This window comes from Temnothorax longispinosus, chromosome 9 (assembly GCF_030848805.1).
Source record: "Temnothorax longispinosus isolate EJ_2023e chromosome 9, Tlon_JGU_v1, whole genome shotgun sequence".
In the NCBI taxonomy this organism is placed as follows: Eukaryota; Metazoa; Arthropoda; class Insecta; order Hymenoptera; family Formicidae; genus Temnothorax; species Temnothorax longispinosus.
Window position 1 is genome coordinate 8,667,581 of NC_092366.1, and position 6,121 is coordinate 8,673,701.

Genomic DNA, 6,121 nt, shown 5'->3' on the forward strand with positions numbered 1-6,121 from the left:
AATTTTGATAAGAATTACTTTTGAGTGATTTTTTATAAACCAACTAAAAAAAAAACATTCTAAAATCTACACTTTTGGAAAACTAAAGTTGATTATGTACTTTTTTTTATTATATTTCTCTTTTTCTATTTATAAATGGGATTGGTTTTTATGTTGTTTTTTATTTTATTAATTAAAATTAATACACAGGTTCTTATTAAGGATGTATTGCACCTATTTTCAAAGCGCTACCAAGTGGATAAAAATTTGTGAGAATATTTTTTTAGTCTTCTTGATGTGCTACAAAAAAAGTAGAAACGAATCCACTAAACGGTTGCTGAGATATAACGATTTTAATTTTTACTGATTTTACACGTATTCTTATGGGAAGAGACGATTTTGACGAATAAAACAGCTAAAAAAATGTTGAAGAAGCGCTACCAATATTTTGAATTTTTTTGTACTAGTATACGAATAGATGAAAATATCTGCCAAGTTTCAATTGTCTTCACTACACCGTTTTAAAGAAATAAATTAATAATTAATGATAATTACTTATTAATTAATAATTAATTATTAATTATTAATTTTATTAATAATTTAACGTTATAAAGTTGAAATCAGGGCATTTTTACTGCCAAAAGTTTAGGCTCATAAATTACAAAAATCGCAAATAATACTGGAAAAAACATTTGTAAAGTAAAAAATACCTTTGTAGGAGTAAAAATAAGACTCCTACTATCATTTGAATATCTTACATCTAGATTTACTATGTGTTAGGCGTAGATATTCAAGTATTTCAAATTTTATGCACTTTTGTCTAAGATTGTACTAGTGATACATCCTTAAAATAATTTATTTTATTTTATTGATTGTAAATTTATTTAATTTCTGTGTTCTAATTTAATATTAAAAATACTAATTCATAAATTATAACTTTACGTTTACAAAATATTATCATTTGTTAACAAAAATTTTTTTATATTGAGGAAACTTTGTTTTCATGACAAACATTTTTTTTTTTTTCATTTTTCTTTGCCAATGTGTTTAGAATGTTCTAAAACGTCAAAAAATCACATTTTGTACAAAATGTTTTATTTTTGAATAAAAAATAACGAATAAAAATAGCGAATAAACTTATTTCTTATTTTATTGTAAATAACGAATAATTTTAATAATAAATAATTCTATCAACGAATAAAAAATAACGAATAAAAAAATTATTTGTTATTCGTAATCGAATAAAAATTTATTCGATTAATGTACAACACTGGTATACTGTCATGCACTGCGACAGCGCAGTAGTGCACTAGTGCACTGCAGTGCACTGCAGTCTGCTGTCGTCTGCACGGGCATCACTACCCTCTCGTGTCAAAGATAGGAAAGTGACAAATTATTAGTGTTATTTGTCCGACGACGACGTAAACGTTTCTTAATTGTAAAATTTAACATTTCAGACTTTGCATCGTAATATCTCCGCCCGTAGGGCACGTAGCGGAAAAATAAAAACACTCTTATCATATAAATCGACCCCAACCTATCGATCAAGCTTACTTAGAACTTTATCCGTTCACTCGTTATTGAGATCTTACAATCTCAGATAGGTACTCGCAACTCGTGCGTTCGCGTAGAAGAGTCACGGTGCGGTCTCGCTTCGCGCGTACTTGGCGCGATACACTACCATGTCTCTTGATAAAAAAATTAAGGCCGGTATTCATAATATCAGATCTTATTTCAAGACCATCGTAAGTAATATCTTAAGATGCTAATACGGCTCTGTGATTGGTTAATGACATCTTAAGATTGTACTTAAGATGGTCTTAAATATAAGAACCGACTATGAATACCGGCCCAGACTCTAAGTTGATCGACTAATAGGCGAACCTCCTTAAACAAGCAAACCGAATACCGAACTCCTATCCGAAGAATACTTTCCGGTAATTAAGTTTATTTCCCAAACATTAAATTGTTTCCTTTGTTTCCTACTCTCCCTTAAAAAACGGGCACAGTAACAATTGTGCCGCAAGCAACAACGTAGAACTACGTCAACTGTCACTATTTCATGTTAAAGTATTCAGCAAAGGAAAGTAGACGTAGGGCTACGTCAACTGTCACTATTATTCAACCAAAGACAGATGACGTAGCCCTACGTCTACTTTCCTTCGCTGAATACTTTAACATGAAATAGTGACAGTTGACGTAGTTCTACGTTGTTGCTTGCGGCACAGTTGTTACTGTGCCCGTTTCTTTTTGTTGTATCGACAAGAAATTTAGCTAAACTTTCTAACGCTACTGTATCGAAGAGGTAAGAAGTGGAAAGTTCCGACTTGTTTTATCCTAAATGGGACTTCTTAAGGTATTCCTTTCATGACACCAAAGTCTTAAGAATTAACTGATTTTTTGGTACGAGAAAGTTAAAATGCATATCTTTACGCCAGAAAAAAATTAAACCACATTACCGAACATATAAAGAAGAATTATGATTTTGAAAATTCGATATTTTATATGTGACGTTATCGAAAAAGTCTATTTTCTACATTTCAATGTAATAATTTGTTTATCTTAAGATTTAACATATTAAATATTAACTGCGCTACATATTCGCTAAACTCTATACTTTCGATAGTGCCGATAAAAATACAGAGTCACCGAATATTTAAACAAAATATTTATGTTAAAAGTTGGCTCGAAATGTAGTTTATAGATGAATATTTTTGATGGCAACTTTCAAGGAATTATTTGGCAACGCTGGCGCTGCAAGCTGTGCGCTCATGTCACACTTCATTCATAACGTACGGTTTATTATCAACTTTTATTTTCACAAATTGTCCCTTATTTTTGCCCACATTACTCCTCACTTTATGTTTCTTATCACTCATTATTATTATAAAATCTCTCTTTGATAAAAAGAAAATGTCACAATATTCTTTGATTAATGAAATTGACACTTACATTGACACTTTTGTTATCAACTTCACATTTTACAATCGGCGCCCTGAAAAGCGCAGCGTTGCTATATTGTTCTGACAGTAAAATTTACCGAAAAATGAAAATTTTCTAAATACACATAATATTTTCACTTTTTTTTTATAATTAAACATAATAATCAATTATAACTTGATTTTATATAAGTTTAATGCAATATACAAGAGTTTGCTGAGGCCCTGCTTAAGCGCCTACCAAATACGCTTTTCCGTGAAAGGAATACCTTAAGCTTTAAAATGAGATGTTAATTATTATTCTACGATTATTAGTTTCGAAGATATATTTGAACGAAAACGTTCAAAGTGTGACATGTTTTCGTTGCATTCGTTGTAGGCTGTGCCTGGCTTTACCCCCCCTTATACTCCCCTTACACCTCCCCTAATATACCACCCTTATACTTCTCTTAGGCTGATGGCAGAGAAGGAGACGTGAGCGCTTACGTCTGTCGTAGACGCGGCGTAGACGTGAACTAAAGCAGAGAAAAACGTAGAGTCGTACTTCGTAGTACGTATAAGTCGTGGTCGTGACTGCGAAAGAATTGCGTTTTGATAAGAGTACATAATATGTAAGTATATAATATGCATATAATTTATAAATAAATATACTAAAATAAAATATAAATTATTTTTTACTTTAAATACTTTATTTACAAAGATAACGATTTATTTGCCTTTTTCTGTACCAAATGGTCAAAATATAATGACGGTATTTGAGGTTAACCAATATTTTTCTTCGTTATTTCAGAGAGTACACTGCTGCGGTAAAAAGATTTATAATTGTATTGTTATATTTCTTTAGAAAACATTTTTGAGTGCTACTTTGAGCAAAAAAATGTCGGATCATTTAAATTATTATACTGTTGATTCATCTGAAATACATGTAAATGATTGTGATCCGAATGATGGCAGTGAACCTGAAAGTATTATTACTATTGAAGAAAAGAGTGGTGATGAGCTTTTGATAGAACTGTATAGAGAACGTCCATTTCTATATGATAAAAGTAATAACAATTTTAAGGACAGCGCAATGAAACAAAATGCTTGGGGTAAAATATCAAAAATAATGATCCAAACGAACTGTGGTGAGTAAATTTCACTTGTACCATAAATTATGTAATTAATAAAATAATAATAATGTGATGATTGTTAATAAATAATAATAATTCTTAACTAAAATGTTCTATTTTTATTTAGGTGACATTTATACTCCTTCGTATTGCCAAAAAAGATGCATATCATTGAGAGAGCAATATAACAGAGAGAAAAAAAAGATGGAAATTGAATCAAGAAGTGGCAGTGGTGCTGCTAAATCCTCCCGATTTCCTTTTTTTAAGCAATTAGAATTTTTGGATAATGTAATTAAAAGACGAAGGTAGGGTAACTTATTGAATTCATTATTTAAATATATATATTTGTTGTCCAACACACGAATGTTTTATTTTCAGAAGCTACACAAACTGCACAAAATCACAGTCGCATACACTTGAAAAAAATAACATTTGTGATGAATCACAAAGTGTTGCAAATGAAGAATGTGTGAACACAAAAGAAAATGAAAATGACAAGGAGCACATTTATAATACGAAGAATTTTAATAAAGAAAATGAAGAACCAAAACAGAAGAAAAAAAAATTAATGAAACTAAGGAATTAGAACAAACATTATTTCAAATGAGTCAAAAAATTTATAATTACATGGAAAAGAAAGATAAAATTCCGACAACGAAAGCAGATGATGCTTTCATGGAATTTATTAAAATTCAATTTAGTAATATTTCAGAAAAGGAGAAAGATACAAGAAGAAAAATGGTAATGGATGCTCTAACTGCACCATTATCAAAAGTTCTTTTTGTTTAAAAAAGATTTTATACTTTGTTTAAAAATATTTTATATATTTTTTTGTTCAAAATTTTTTTTTGTTTAAAAAAATTTTATATAGTACAACATAGCTATAAGCAGATTGCTTTTTTTATCTGTAATAAGTTTGCTTTAAAAAGATTTTATTTACCAAAGACAACATGGAAGAGATTTTTTTATTTACCAAAGTTCCTAAGCTTGCAAAAACTATGTCTTATTTTTGTATTGTGATACTAATAATTTAAATAATTTCATAAGACTACCAAAGGTTGTGAAATATATGTTTTCTTATTTAAAATGTTACAACTAACGTTTATATATATATATATATATATATATATATATATATATATATAATATCATAGAATATATTTGTAACGCATGTATAATTTATTATATAATAAATTTATATATATTAATTGTGCAATAATTTTATTTCACAGAATCCACCAAAAAAATTGCAAATGCAATACTCTTCTCAATAAATTCCTAATAAGAACCTTTATACTAAATAATTTTTAACAGAGAAGAATTATATTACTATAATACATAAAAAAGTTATACATAATAAATATAATTATTTACTTATAAAATTTTCCTTAATTATAATATATTAAAAGTACATAGGAAAAAAGCATATAATATATATACAGGGTGTATCATTTTAAGTGATTCAGCTGAATATCTCTTAAAGTAAAAGAGATAGGAAAAATTGTTTCAGACAATAGTTTTATGGTTTTGAGAGAGGCAGAAGTTGGCCACATCAGATTAATTGTAGGTGGCGCCACTTTCTAGACTTCTGCATGGCGGCCATTTTTTTAATTAGCAGTCGATTTTTTTTTCTATTGAATGTTGTAGCTGGCATTGAGACGAATACAACGGTTTTTTATTTTTTAAAATAGGATCATTTTTCACTGAGTTACAGTGTTCCAAAGTTTACAATTTAAGTAAAAAGCTTCCACCCCCATGCAGTGTACGTATTTTGCGACTCCAAACCGCCCCCTCTCTCTCTCTGTCTTTCTCTCTCTTTCTCTCTCTCTCTATCTCTCTCTCTCTGTGTGTGTGTGTGTGTGTGTGTGTGTGTGTGTGTGTGTGTGTGTGTGTGTGTGTGTGTGTGTGTGTGTGTGTGTGTGTGTGTTGTTCCTATCCATTGTCTGGACTGATTCTGTTTGATGGTCAACCAGCTCCAGACCGCTTGACACACATTTTCCCGTGCTTAGAATTACCCAGGATGAACGACGTGGACGTGACGGGGCTTTCATCCCTATGGGGTGCTTGATTTACGTGAGTCCCCTTGCCTCT

General features: G+C 30.0%; 1 pseudogene; it reads left to right on the forward strand.

Moving 5' to 3' along the window:
- Positions 1–3,238: 3,238 nt before the first annotated feature.
- Positions 3,239–5,096, forward strand: LOC139818738 (uncharacterized; annotated as a pseudogene).
- Positions 5,097–6,121: the final 1,025 nt, after the last annotated feature.